Genomic DNA, 15,011 nt, shown 5'->3' with positions numbered 1-15,011 from the left:
GAATGCCTAAAAAGAGCAACAATGGGACTGCTGGACTGCCAGGGAGTAAGGGGAGCAAGTAAGGATGAGCAGGATTCTACAGAGACTCCGAACAATTTATTCACATCAATCTTCAACTCAAGAGATGTCGCTGTGATGTCTATGCCTTGCCTGTTCTTTTCAGGTGAAAAACAAAGCAAAACAAAACAAAACAGACATGTGTCTATCAGATATTGAGGCGTTGAAAGAGGAATGGCTGGCAAATTGATAAACAGAATAGCAACATGTCATAAGGCCTGAATGGTTAAACATCCGCAAGTTTGGAAGGCATTTAAAAATGAAGTGGTTGAGTTGATAGCAAAAATATGCAACCTCTCACTGTGGGCAGATTCCTCATAGAAGGGACTGGCAGGCAGCAACCGTTGTACATATCTTTAGGAAAGGCACTGGTGTGAGCTTAGGAATCATAGGTCAGGGAAACTTACTTCTCTTGCAAGTAAATGGTTCTTGTATACAATATAATTCTTGGAACAGATCAATGAAAAAAATAGATAAGGCATAATTAGCTTGTATAACTTATTTGGGCTTTCAAGAAGCCTTTGACAAAGTCCCTTTCAAGAAGCTATTACAGAAACTAAATAGCTGAGGGGTGACAGGTAAAGGATTGTCATGAATTAGAAACTGAGCGAGAGAAAGCAAATATTACAAATGAATGAGCAATTTTTACATAGTAAAAGGTTAAGGATGAGGGGCAATGGCTGTGTATTATAACTAACATTGCTTCTCTATTAATAATCTGGAAAAGACAAAGAAGATTAAGGTGGCACATTTGCAGGTTGACAAATATTGCTGTTAAAGAAGTCTAGAGAAGGCTGAGGTATCTCAGGGGGAACTGACCAAGGTAGGTAATGGAGTACTGTGATAGCAAATGAAATGCAGTGTTCACTGATGTATGACAATGCATATGGAAGGAATAGTGTGAACTATTCAGACACATTCCTTGGTTCTATTTTAACTGTTATCACTGAGGAGAAAATACCTTGGCATCATTGTATACAGTTCTGTTAAAAGCTCTGCTAAATATACAGGAGTAGTTAATAATAATATGACACAGAAGGAAGTAAATGAAGATTACTACTGAAAATATTATGTCATTGTATAATTATGTTGTAATTTATTACCCAAAATGTATTCACTTGGTCACCAAAAAAAAGTAGAATAAATGGAGAGAAGTAATTGGAACTATAGAAGAATTAAGAGGACATGAAAAGAGTGGGACTGTTTTGTTAAGAAAAGAGGATTAGAGGAGGTATTGTAGGTATAAATAAACAATAAATGGAATATACAAGGCAAATTGAGTGCTCCTATTTGGCCTTTCTCATAAGACAATAAAAACTTTAAAAGGCAACAAATATAATATTGATACATATTTTTTTCTTTAAAAAAAGTAATTGCTAAACTCACTGTCATATGACATCGCTGAGATCAAGAGTTTAGCAGAAGTCAAAACATTATTAGCTGCTTATATAGAGAATAAGAATATCTACAGTTAGGTTAGAACAGATAAAAGTTTTTGCTTTGCCTTAGAACAGATATGAACCTTCATGTTCTAGGGGTGTAAAGTAGGCATAAAGCTTCTTGCACAACTGGCTACTGCAGTTTTTCTGCGAATTCCTGTGAAGCTTCTGGTATGGACTACTGTTGGAGACAGGATACTGGACTAAAAGAAACAGAGTTTAAACCTAGCATTGTAATTCCTCTGTTCCTAGGTTCTCTAACTGGATGACTGGTGCCATTTGAATAGGAGAATAATAAGTAGTGAATAACAAATAACGTGTTTTCAGTTAATTATTCATACTAAAATTCATGAAACTTTGAGAAGTGTGAATATTTTCATGAATAAATCATTGGTCCTCCAACTATTCACAAAAAATGAATACCACGACCTTGCAAATACAAGTGAAATGAACTTGCCGCATTTATTCCTGGAGATATTTGTGAATCACTTCATATACATGACCACTTCAGTTTTTAAGAGTTATGTTGTTCTGATCAAACGGATCACCGACTCCCCAATTTTTTGCATTATTTTTCTACGGAAGCTAGCTGATTGAATATGAGATAGATGGATTAGAAGAAAGTGACTTTAGAAAACCTATTACATTGCTTGAAAAGTGCATTCATTAGTATTTTAGACCTGAGAAATATATGACTTGTGACTGAAAGGGGCTTTATTACTTCCATGGTCAATTTGTGCTGACTTTTTCTTCTCACAGGCTGGAATAGATCTAAAAGCAAATGTAGGGCCAGATCCTCATGAAGCAAATCAGCATAACTTCACTGTAGTCAAGGGGGTTAACATGTAGTCATGCCAGCTGAGGATATGACCTAAAGAAATTAGTATGAGATTTTTGTAAAAAAGGAGCCTTTGCGGGGGAAGAGGGAGGAAACAACATACTAAAAATCATTATATACAGTTGTTCAAGGCAGGAAATATTTATAAGGTCACATTATTTACTCCCATGTCTCTACAATAGTTTTAACCTCCTGTATTTTTTCCACTACTTTTCAGAGAGGCAGGGGAAAATACTGAAAGATGCTAGGAGTTGCAGTTGCTCTTCAGGGTCAGTGCTTTGATCCCTAGCAGAACTTCCCATAGTTTGCATTGCCAAAGACCCTCCATTCACTAAGTGCTTTGATCCCTAGCAGAACTTCCCATAGTATGCATTGCCAAAGCCCCTCCATTCACTAGTAATTTACATTATCAAACCACAAAAGCTGGCTACCCAGAACTGATCAGTAAGCAGTTGTCAAAATCCCAGCAAATTGTAATTAAAACTCTTCAGGAGATTGTTAATATTAATGGCAAATTCTGAGCTAAATATGACACTAATTTAAATCAGAAGTAATTTCATTGAAGTCGGTGGAGTCATCTCTCAATTTTAGGGGTGTAATTAAGATCAGGATCTGACCCAGAGTAGTAGGTAGCCAACACTCAGAACAGCATCCAGCCAGAATAAAAAACATAGGGAAGATTCTTAGCTGATGTGCGTCACCATAGTTCCATTGACATGCTGAGCATCTGGCCCTGAACAATGATCTGGTTTATTTTACCCTTATCATATTGTTGAAAATGAACATATGCTGCACATGCATCACTGAGAACCCATTGTGTATATAACTTTTATTAGCAAGCATGCTGTCTAAAGTGTGTGACAGAAACAAGATGAAATTTAGTTCACCCTGACCTATCCCCTCTGGACTCCAAATCATGTTACCCATGGAGGTAATGACAGTGGTTAGTGGTGAAAGGAGAAATCCCTGTTTGAACCCAGAGCTGATATGCAGCACTGTCTGTGTGGGGTACAGGCAGCAGTAGGCATATTTCTGCAATGGTAAAACAGTGAAAGAAATGCAGTCTGCTTCAAGCAGCTGTGACCTCCTGCATCCCAAACTGCTCATAGATTCATAGATTCATAGATGTAGGGTTGGAAGGGACCTTGTAGATCTTCTAGTCTGACCCCCTGCCCTGGGCAGGAGAGAAAATTGGGCTCAAATGACCCCAGCCAGGTAAATGTTGAGCCTTCTCTTAAAGACCCCCAAAGTAGGAGCCAGCACTACTTCCCTTGAAAGTTGGTTCCAGATCCTAGCCGCCCTGACTGTGAAGTAGCGCCTTCTAATGTCTAGTCTAAACCTAGTCTCTAGCAACTTATGGCTATTATTCCTTATTACTCCGGGAGCCGCTTGGGGGAACAAGGTCTCTCCCAAACCCCACTGGTCACCCCTAGTAAGTTTATAGATGGCCACCAGGTCCCCCCACAGCCTTCCCTTGTGAAGGCTGAACAGGTTAAGGTCCCGTAGCCTCTCCTCATAGGGTCTGCCCTGCTGTCCCCGGATCATGCAAGTGGCCCTCCTTTGGACCCTCTCCATGCTGTCCATATCCCTCCTGAAGTGTGGCACCCAGAACTGGATGCAGTACTCCAGCTGTGGCCTGACCAGTGTCGCATAGAGGGGGAGGATCATCTCCTTGGACCTGCTCGTGATGCGTCTGTGGATGCATGACAAGGTCCGGTTAGCCTTACTGACCGGGTTCTCGCATTGGCGGCCCATGTTCATCTTGGAGTCAATAATGACTCCAAGATCTCTTTCTGCCACTGTGCCTTTGAGAAGGAAATTCCCCAGCCTATAGGTATGCTGCTGGTTCCTACTGCCTAAGTGTAGCACCCTGCACTTGTCAGTATTGAATCCCATCCTATTTTCATTTGCCCATCCTGTAACCTGTCCAGGTCCTGCTATAATCTGTCCTTCCCTTCTAGTGTGCCCACCTCGCCCCAAATCTTGGTGTCATCTGCGAATTTAAACAGGCTGCTCTTCAACCCATCGTCCAAGTTGCTAATAAAGAAATTGAACAGTGCCGGCCCGAGGACCGAGCCCTGGGGAACCCCACTGCCCACTTCCCTCCAGGTCAAAAACGACATGTCCATCACCACTCTCTGAGTACGAGCCCTCAGCCAATTTGCGACCCATCTGACTGTGTAGGCATCAATGCCACAGTCACCTAGCTTTTTAATGAGAATGGGGTGGGAGACAGTGTCAAAGGCCTTCCTGTTGCTTGGGTTTATAACTGAGCAAGGGCAATACATGGGAGAGTCCCTGGGAAAAGAGCTCAGAAGAGTGTCTAGAAAAATAACTTTTTAATCTGATTCTGACCCTGATTCCCCTCCTGATTTGACAAGCTTGTGTCAGTGGATCCAGGCTGACAAGCAAGACTACAGTGGCACAGGCCACTTAACAAACCCTGTTCCGCTGGGTACCCAGAGCTACAGGCTCTGCCTCAAAGCTTGTTGAGACAGAATAGCCTGTATTACATCCCTGGGCAGCCCCAGCCTATGGAAAGGTATGGGAGCTTAGATAGAACTGTGAGCTACCTTTGCCAGTTCAGATCCCTTGCAGTGGATGGTTTTAATGGCTGCTGAAGTACAGTTTTCTCCACAGGTGCAAAGGAAGGGAGGGAAGAGGAGATTTGCAACCTTGGGCCTAGGGACACAATGCATTTGGCTTGATTTTCTATATAGCTTGGAAAGGCTACCATCTGATTTTAGCATTTGTGATTCATTGGGCTATATCTAAGTCCTTAACACTTCCCTTAACCTGATGTTTGTTGCCTACTCATGCAGGTCTACAAAGGCTTCATTTAAAGTCCATATGATTGATCCAGCATTGTCAGAAGTATTCAGTCAGTACTAGTGTGTGCCTCAGCACCTCTGAGCCAGACATGGAAGGTGTGAGACTTGGGAAGCCAAAAACGGAGCCATGCAGAAAGGGTCAATAAAAAATGTGTCTGGACTCCCCAGCTCCATCTACCTCGTACCTGCTGCTCTGCCATTTTAGATGCAGTTTAGGACTAGCTTCATTAACCTTCAGGTCTCTGAAGTAGAATCAGTTGAATCCCACCTGGCCTTTGCAGCATTTTCTTCTAAATGAGTATAGATTGAAGAGCAAAGAAGCAACTGGGTGGAAAGATACTGGGTGAAGACAACCCATCCTCATTCTGCATACCTTCTTCCTTCCCCTTCAAATGTTGCACCACAGCCTCTTCCCCATTGCCCAGGGATGTCCTTTTTTTTCTGGCACAAGAGGGCACTGTTCTGTGGCATCTGCAGCAAAGCACAAATCTCTCCCCCTGGATACCTCCTGCCACCTGAACTGAACTCACCTTCAAAGAGGACTTGCTTTCATGGGGGGTGGGGGAAGAGAGGGAGGGAGGGAGGAATCTGTTTCATTATGACCCATCTTTCTGTGTTTCCTGTGCTGGATTGCTATGGAAACAGCACCAAAAAATGTATTATATATGTAGGTCATAATATTAATGAAGAGGGAATTGGGTGGGTGGGTGGCCTGGAGTTTATCAGTAGCATTAGAGGATTCATTTCAGTCCCCTTTAAAGAGGATCTGAACAGCAAAGATAACCAGGATGGAGTGACTCAGGTACTTCCAGGAGTAAAGAGGTCCACAGGCTGCCCCAGCCCTGTGAAAAACAGAAGGGAAGGGGAGCTGGGGGTGAGGGAAGGAGGAAAAGGGGGCAAACTTGCTTGCAGTTCTCAGATACTGGCTCTCGCAGAGCAAGAGGGCATGGGTTATCTCTCCTTAGGTAGAACTGCTCTCGCCTGAAAGCCCCTCCAGCAGACATGCTTCTGCATCCACACTGGGTTTAGGTCTTTCACCACCTGTGCAGGGACAACATTTCTTGGCATGAGGGGTTCAGTGTGACTGGCACTGAACAGAAGGAAGCAGGCAAAGGGTAGAGGCATTGGTTGCCCTTCTTTCCTCCCCCACAACCAGCAAGGGGGCAACCCAAACTTGAACCCTCCCTGCCTTGAATGCTAATGGAGCAAGCTAATTGATGACTGCAATGCAGAGCCTCCAGGTAGCTGTCAAGCAAAGCTGAGGGGTGGAGGGAAGGGAAAGGGCCCAGCTCTTCTGGATGCATGGGTGTCAAGCCCCAGGCATGTTGGCAGGGTCCCAGGAGAGGAGGAGCACGCCTGTTAACCCACAGTATTGAGGGGAAGGGGGAAGGAGGGAAACAGAGCCAAAGTGAAAAGAAATCAGGAGTCTAAATAAACAAGGGGGAAGGCACAGGGTGGGGGATACTCCAGAGAGATCTCTGCCAGGTGATCTCTGGGGCAGGTGAACCTTGAGCCCAGCAAGTCAGGGGCAAACCCACCCTAGACAGCCCTTGCTTCTCCCCCTCTTCAGGGGTCCCATCCAAAAGCCACTGATCTGCCAGGGGCTCCAGTGAGCACTGGATCAGTCCTGCATGGCTTAGGCTTGCCATTGTCTCACAGTTTCATGCCAGCTCTCCTGCCCAGAGAAGCTCATGTGCTCTGATCTGACATGGAAACATCTGATCTGACATGGACACAACCCTTCCATGGCAGGGCAGGATGGTGCCTGCTCCTCACCCTTCTGGGTGAAGGGTTGCAGACAGGGAAAGCTGCCCTCCCCACTTCCTGGAGAGCTGCTTGCTTAACCCCAGGCTGATATAAATGTTATTTCCCCAGTCAGCAAAGAGGAGAGGGGAGGAAGGCAAGAAAGACTTTGTTTTTGATCTAGTGTGAAAGGAATGGAACAAAACAGACCTGGAAAATGTGCCTCCCCCACAAAGGAAGCCTCATTGAACTCAGTGCCATAAGCTCCCAGGTTGGGCAAAGACTGGGGAGCAATTTCATTTGAGTGGAACACTGCTTGATTGGGATTGAAAGGAGTGTGTTTGCTCTACAGCCTGTGTCTGATCGGATCTAGGTCCTAGAGTGTGTCTGATCTGATCCAGGTCCTTTAAGTCTACCAAAGCAGGCTCTTCAGTATGGAGCGGGGGCTAGTCATCAAAGTTATCCCATTCCACTTCCCATCACTTTCTTCCATGGAAGTCACTTGGCAGGAATTGTGCCCCGGCACAAGCATAAATAGAGCTGTGGCCATGTGGCAGGGAGTCCTCCTCTGAGGACAGCTGCAGCCTTTGCACAACTGGGGGGTTAGGATGGAACTGAGCAGGGGGAGGTGGGGGTGAGATCTTGAACGATGGAGGAGGAGAAACTGAGGGGTCTCCACAGCAGGTACTTGCATGGGACCTGGGGGAGGTGGCATGTGTATATGTGGGAGGGGGAAACAAGCAGGTAGGACCCAGCACTGCCATCTTAAAGCAGGCTTTTCCAGGTGTGGAGCCTCACTCTGGTGAGGGACACGTCTGACCCTGTGTAGCCACCAGAATGGCATGGCGATTTGGAGCAGAGGGGTTGAACCCTGCTGAGAGGCTAGCAGCCTGGAGCCCATCACCAGAGCTTGGCATGCACCCCCCCCCCCAAATGTAATTGCCGTGTGCCAAGACAGGCATGCAAGGAGGTCAAGCCCAGATGGAGCAGCACTGGCTATAGCAATCAGGCTGTTTGAATGCAGGCGAGATGAGCTATGGGTGTTTTTTCTGGCATTTTCCTGCCCTCTGGTGCATGATGGATGGGCACCCAGTCCTGCTTCTTGTCCCCCCCCCCCTCACTTTCCCCTTTCCCCACAGTGTTAGAGCCAAGGTAGGGCAGAGACCCTGGGGCTGATCATCCGCAGAATTAAAGTCCCCCAGTCCCTTGGATCCCGGTGGAGCTCGCGGAGAGTCTGGACTAACCCCAGCAGCCAATGTTGGGTGGGTCGCTGATGTGAGAGCACAGGAGATCTCCCGCCTGCCCCACAACTTGGCAGCTCGGACCTGCCTCCCTTCCCTCCCGCTCTCTTTCACGGCAAGACCTGAAAGTTTCAGAGGCAACATCTGCGTGCTCCGGCAAGCCCGGAGATCAACCCGTGCGCGCGGCCGGCTCTGCCCCTCCACCTCCGCGGGGCAGTGGGCAGAGCCAGCGGTGCGGTGCCCGCCGGCAGCTCGGCACAGAGAGGGGACAGTGAAGCTGGCTGGGGGAGCCCCTGGGCGTCCGCCCCCGTGCCCAGCTCGTATCTTCTTGAATGACATGTGTCCATTTATTGCACTTGGATGACATGGGTCCATTTATTGCACTTCGATTTATTCCAGGCATGCTGCACACCCCCGCGCGCTGGCAGGATCTCTCTCTCTTGGCGAGCTCTCTCTCTCTCTCTCTCTCTCTCTCTCTCTCTCTCTCTCTCTCTCTCTCTCTCACACACACACACACACACACACAAGGACATGCAGGAGAGGTCGGTCTCTAGGGCTTGACTGCAAGCCCTAGAGAATTTGCAGATCGTCTCCCAGGCTTGACTACAATAGTGTGGACTGCCCTCGCCCCCCCATGTGAGACAAGGGCACGGCCAGGATCGCCCCTTCCACACAGAGGTGCACGCACCTCTGCTTCTCTCCACCTACCAGCCTCCCCCTTCTCCCTCAATGCCCCGCACATATTCCTCGCTTTTCCCAAAGCATCCTCGCAAACACTGCATCCCCGCTTTTTTGAAGCCAGGTCCGTGGGCGAAGGAAGGGCAGGCGGGACCAGGAAGGGCCAGGTAATCTTTCGCAGAAGTCGCGAATAAACATGTCACCTCTCTAGACAGGAGGGGAAAAATGGCTCGGGGCATGCCACTGTGCGGGAATGCAGCACTTACATAAAAGCCCGTGGTTAGTGGTTGAAAACTGCGAGGGATTCAGGTTACTGCGGCTCCTTTACCCCGCTATACAGCATTTTAGCCTAGATTCGCGGATTATTACTCTCATCATCATGCAGCCCAGGCAGGCAGGTCTTTTGGGGGCAGCTGCTGCTCAGACACTCTGGCTGTCACCCCCTTTAAGAGCTCGCCCCTTTTAGCAAAAAAAGTTTCCTTTTGCTACAGCGGATTTCTCGGATCCCCTAGGGGAAGGATACGACTCCAGACTCAAAGTTTGGGGGGGTTGCGTCTTGCCAGGAGCTGTCTTGTAACAGCAGCAGCTGAATTTCCAAGTCGGCCCCATCAGAGAAACAAAACCCAAAGGAGAAGGGGGGTGGGGGAAGAAAAACAGAAAGGAAAAAGGGAGGGAAAAAAAGTGACAGAAGCAAGGCATCCTACCTGTAAATCCAGTTGCAAGAAGTTGCATCTCATCCCGCTGACGGTGATTTTTTCGGGGGAAGGCGATGATGAAGTCCACCCAGGTCTGGAAGCAGAGAGGCATGCAGGCTGAACAGTCAGAGCCCAGATGCAGCCCCTTTATCTTTCTCTTCCATATCTTCCAACAGGAGGGGTGGAGGGGGAAGGGGTGGGAGGGAGACAGATTACTTGGTGCTCTGATATTGGGGGGTGACGGGGGGCGGGAAGAATAACAGTTTGAAAGCTTTAAGCAAGAGGTGGTCTTGTTCGGGCTGATCGAGTTTGTCACACACGCACACACACACGCGCGCACACACTGCACACTGGCTTCTGGCACTTGGGAGTCTCTGCTTCAGCTCAGGCAAGTTGAACTGCTTTCAGAAAAAAAAATGTAGAGCAACAGTGCTATCAAACCTGGCTTCACGGTTTAGACAAGCCTGGAGGACTTAAAAATAGCAGAGGCTGGGGCTCCTACGTGGGCTGGAAACAACTCATTCTTCTGCCCACCGCAAGAAATGAGGACAAGCTGCCACCTTCCTGGGGCCGGGGGTGGTGGCGGCTGGGCCCGGGGGAGCCTAGGTGAACTGCCCTGGTAGATGTCCTTGTTAGGCTGGGAGTTGGGCTCCTGGCTCGGTGCGTGTGCGTGTGTGTGAGTGCCTTCGATGAGCTGCAATGGGCAGGCAATTTCTGCAGAGCACATTTACAATTTTCTTTCAATATGACAGGATTAGTTGCTGTTGAAGGCTCTCCTCCAATAAGATGCGCACTGCTTTCTGATTTGGTGGCTCCGCTGAATAGAAATTACTGCTTCTTGTTATCTCCCTCTCCCTCTCTCTTTCTCCCTCTCATCAGAAGTCTTTATCTACCATTTGCACATCAGAACCGATTTTTTTTTCAATTACCTTTTTTTCCCCCTTTCCCCCCTACAACCTTCTTCTCTTTCTTTCTGGTTACTTTTTTTTTTTTTTGGTTGCCATTCCGCGATAGCTGGAAGTCTCTAGCTATGCATGGGGAAAGGAGATCTTGCTTTTAGATTATTGCAATCATCTGAGTCTCTGTGCAATGAGGGAAAAATGTTATTACGCTAAATCCAGTTTAGTTTTTAAACAGATTATTGCGCTGAAATATTCATGGGATGTTGCTTCCTTGGCAAAATGACAAACGCATTAGGGAAAAGAGATACATTTTTCGAACAACAGTTAATTCTCCCTGGGTGTAAACTATTCCCTTTTAATTAATAGTCATTAGGCTGAGAAGTGTTTATTTTGCTTTAGGGAACTTGTCAGCTCGGTGCAAATAATCTTGGTATGAACACCTTGCTTTATATTTGCTTGCAGTTGATTTTGTATGGATTTGTGTTATGGGGTGATGGCTTCTCCCTTCTGGGGAGGATGAAATACTGGAGGTAGGAGAAGGAAGCTAATCTGATCTCCGAGCCAAAGCAACATGCCTAACAGGACAGAGCTGGAGAGATACAGAGTATGTGTTTATGAAGGTGACATCAGCTTATGGCTTGGTGTTATGTGCCCTGCATCCTGAGCATCTCACCAGTCATCCCAATATTTTATTACAAATAGCTATCCCGAAGTTAGAAGGACCCAGTGCTCTTAGAGCACAATGTCAGGCAGTGGCAGCATAACGTGAACTGGCTACAATTAGTCACACTATCTGGGCCTCCAGCTAAATCATTTAAAGTAGACTGCAGTTGGTGGCCCGGGTCCCCATTGCCTTATTCCCGGAGAAGCCATGCACTTTAATGGGTATGTTTCTCAGCTTGTGCTTGCCCATTCTGCTAACCCATCTGTTTCATTAAACACCACACAACTGATTTCAGCTGCTGCCTTTGTTCCTGGAAAGATACCAAATACATCTGTAGTAAGAGTCTAAAATATCCGAGGGGAGTGAGGACCAGTGAAGACATTTGAAGTCCTTAACGCTTATCCAATTTCATCCCCCACTACTTGGTAAAGAAAGGGCTGCAGGTTGTTGCCAAGATGATGCATATTTTGGGCCACGTTCCCCGGGAAGTGTTTGAACTTTCCACTCATTTGGTTGTAGGTACAATCACCTGGACACACTGCCCTGGGTTTAGCTGTTAGTGTAACGTGCACTATGGGCAAGGTGGGTACATTCACACCTCATTACTGGGTGGGTTGCTCCTGGCCTTCAACGGGGATATAGGACAATTTAGAAGGGCAGTTTGTTTCCCTTCTCACTCAGGACCTGATCCCAAGCTTAAGTCAATAGCTTTTGTCACCCTTTTGGTTCCAGTGGGTTTTGAATCAAGTCCTCGTATTGGCCATTCAATATTACGACTCCATGGAGTTACTCCTGGATCAGTGGGAAGAAATCCAGGTTCCTAAAGCAGCCGCGGGCCAACATTTGCAACAGTCTTGTTTGCATCAAAGAGCTACAGAAATCCGTACACCCAAAGCTTCAAGTCAGGCTAGATGACTAAGACTTTGGCGTTTAACATTTTTTTAAACATTAATCAAGAGCGTCATTAGGACAAGAAGGGAGAATACACTCCTCTTTTTTCCTACCCCCCAGAAGCACGGAGACTTTGTGCGCGTTGATTCCTGCAGAATTAATCAGAGCTCAGTAATCATATGCACAAATGAGACCTTCCTATAGAGAGAGAGATTTAGAGGTGTGACAACATTGACCCAATGTGAACGGTTCTTCCTTTCTGCGAGCATTTGCAAATGTTCATTCCTTGATTTTCTGACAGGGGGGGAAGGGACTTTGGGGCAGGACCAAAAGGACAGTCCCATCATTATCCCCCCAGACATGCATTCAAGTATAGGGAGGTTGAACACAGTGGGTAATCTTCAGACTAGAGCTTTCTCCACAGAGTGGCTGTAACCAGCTGCAGGGGGCTCCCCAGTGCCATGCTGATTTAATAGAAATCCTATATAGTTTCACAGCTCCGGCATGATGCTAAGGTACAGACACCCAACAGGATCAAACTAAACTAGGACATTGGCTCCTGAACAGACAGCTCAAGAACTGCTTGTTTCACATCAGTCCAACTCCACCCCCCCCCCAAACAAACCAAATAGAAACCCAGAGAAAAGAAAAAGAAAAGAAAAGAAAAGCAATGCCTGCTGCAAATCCTAGTCTATAAAAATCCAAGTTCTTGTCTGCAGGCGTGCCGAGGGAGTATTAAGACTTCTTGTCTCTGAAATGTATAGTACACAATGTTGCTTTCCTAAGGAATTTAGAGGGTTTCCTCCTTCTCACTCTCGGCTGTATTCATAAGCAATTTGAGCAGATACATCTTGATGACATCCAGTGACTCTTTGGTAAACAATGCCTTTTAAGTTTGACAGAGTGTCTGCTATTTCAAAACTCCTCTCTTTAGAGCAGCAAATGTGTTGTACAAATCAAGGAAACACATTTGCTGCTCCGGAGCTTTAAGTATTTAAAATGCAAAAGCCTTACTCTAAAAAGGAAGGGGGGAAAGGGGGGACCTACCAGAGATAAATCCTTCTTAAGACAACAGAGAACGTCTCCTCCTTTCCACTCCCAGAGCACACGCAGATCTTATTCCCACCTCAAACCCCTCCCTAAAATGTTGGCTATAAAGCATGTGTTTATGGAGGAGAGTCTCCTCGCCCTCACCCCTCCAACAGCTTCTGGAGGACGAAATAAAGTTGGTGAAATGTAACTGGTGGCATTGCTCCTAACATGTTCATATATATAGATGGTATATATGTGATATATGTATAACATATGATATATATCCTATATGATAAATGTCTATATAGGCTATGTAGTATATATATGTGTGTGTGTCTGTATATATATGATACATAGTGTATATGTGTGTATGTATATATATATACATGCATACATGTGTACATCTATATAGATCTATATAGATCTATATAGATATCTATATATCTATATACATGTAGATATAGATAAATATATAGATATACATCTATATCTATATATCTATATCTATTAAGTAAGATGAGATCTGCCATTTAGTTTAGAACAGCGACTCAGGGATACTTACCGATTGCTTTCTTTTCGTTTAGAAAGTCAGTCGATGGCTGATCGCTAGTGTGTGTGTGTGCTTGCATGTAAGGCAGAGAGGGGTCTTAATTATGGTGAGAGCAGAAGACAAGCTCCTTATCACCATGATAATATGGGTAAGGGCCACGATGTGGTGGAGCGGACATTCACATGAAGCTATTTGAATAGACATCCGTCTTGATTTTGAATGCTGGGGGCAGGAGAGGTGTCCTGCTCAGCCCTCTGTGAGGTGGCCGCTGTTTGGAGACCAGGAGGAAGCCTTTTTGGTGGATCTCTCTGCTGTAGAGTGCATTGCAGTAGTTCCTTGCTTCAGCGCCTTTATGCTGGAGACAAAGACGGCTTTAAACCCTTTAGAGCCTGAAAGGGAAATCACTTTGTCCTCAGCTTTGCAGAGTGAAGTGCTGGGCTCTTGCCATGAATACACATGCAACAAACACGCCCTGGCTTTAAAGTGTCACTTAATGTCACTTCAAGGACAAACGTGCTCGTGTTCTGGGAAAGGAATTGAGTAGAGGGGAAGGTGACTGAAGCCCTCACATTTCTCAGCTTGCTTTTCCCTTTAGCAAAGAGCTACTGGTGGCATCTGAGCTTTCAAAAACCAGAGGATCGCAACGAGCCCCACTCGCAGTTGCTTCACCCAGCGCACCAGTTTTCGACTGGAGCAGAGGGAGAGGGCTTGCAGACTCCATGCTGCAGGTCTATTGGCTTCACTCCACTTAGTCGGCCACTATTTGCCCTTTATCACACTTAACGATAAGAAGCAAGTGCCTTCAAGTTCAGCCCAACCCAGAGTGTTGATCTTGTTTCTCATTCTTTCTTTTCTTTTAACCTACAGGTATTGTGTTCTCTGTATAGCAGACTACACTCATGGGGTTGGCAAACTTACATCGACCAGGTATGCAGGAGCTGTGGGCAATCCAATTCCTGAACTGCAAGCTGCTCACCTTAACATCACCAGTGCCAGGAGCGAGTGTTTTAAATGGGACGCCCTTGTGAATACCAGCATTCAACCAGGACTCGTGGTCTTTTATTAGACCAAATAGATTTTTTGAAAAAAAAATCACCTCTACCACGAGTCCTGATTGCTTTTTCCTCTAGACCATAAACGGCTACAACCTGGATACCTGGCACATGGAAGCATTCAACCATGCACCCATTCACTGGATTTATTTGGTCGAGAAGAATTCCTCCAGAAAATACCGGTGCCTCTCTAGCAAGCATCATTTCAAGGCGCAGCACATTGTCCCAGCATCTCCTGGTTGGATTTTGCCAGTGCTGTAACTTAACATTTCACGGGCCAAGGGAGGAGACTAAACAGGCAGAGAGGAAGAAGGAACACACACTCTTGATGAAAGCACTCGATTCCCCCTTCCCTCAGATGCCTTTTCCTTGTGCCTGTTGGACTTAGATAGCTTTTC

The 15,011-nt window shown here is 46.3% G+C and overlaps 1 protein-coding gene and 1 long non-coding RNA gene across 8 annotated transcripts in view; one reads left to right on the top strand and one right to left on the bottom strand.

Moving 5' to 3' along the window:
• Positions 1-9,910, bottom strand: part of CHRM2 (cholinergic receptor muscarinic 2) — a 128,634-nt gene extending 118,724 nt beyond the window's left edge. For all 7 annotated transcript variants that reach the window (XM_025202849.1, XM_025202856.1, XM_025202844.1 and 4 more), the window contains exon 1: positions 9,532-9,910. The gene's annotated coding sequence lies outside the window, so the exon portion shown is untranslated. The remainder of the gene's footprint in view (positions 1-9,531) is intronic.
• Positions 7,425-15,011, top strand: part of LOC112550122 — an 8,676-nt gene continuing 1,089 nt past the window's right edge. The window contains exons 1-2 of the long non-coding RNA XR_003093782.1: positions 7,425-7,592; positions 14,429-14,488. This is a non-coding gene — a long non-coding RNA (uncharacterized LOC112550122). The remainder of the gene's footprint in view (positions 7,593-14,428; positions 14,489-15,011) is intronic.

The sequence above is a fragment of the Alligator sinensis genome, unplaced genomic scaffold, assembly GCF_000455745.1.
Source record: "Alligator sinensis unplaced genomic scaffold, ASM45574v1 scaffold957_1, whole genome shotgun sequence".
Lineage (NCBI taxonomy): Eukaryota > Metazoa > Chordata > Crocodylia > Alligatoridae > Alligator > Alligator sinensis.
The sequence above is the reverse complement of the archived record's forward strand: the minus strand, read 5'-3'. Positions and strand labels throughout refer to the sequence as shown.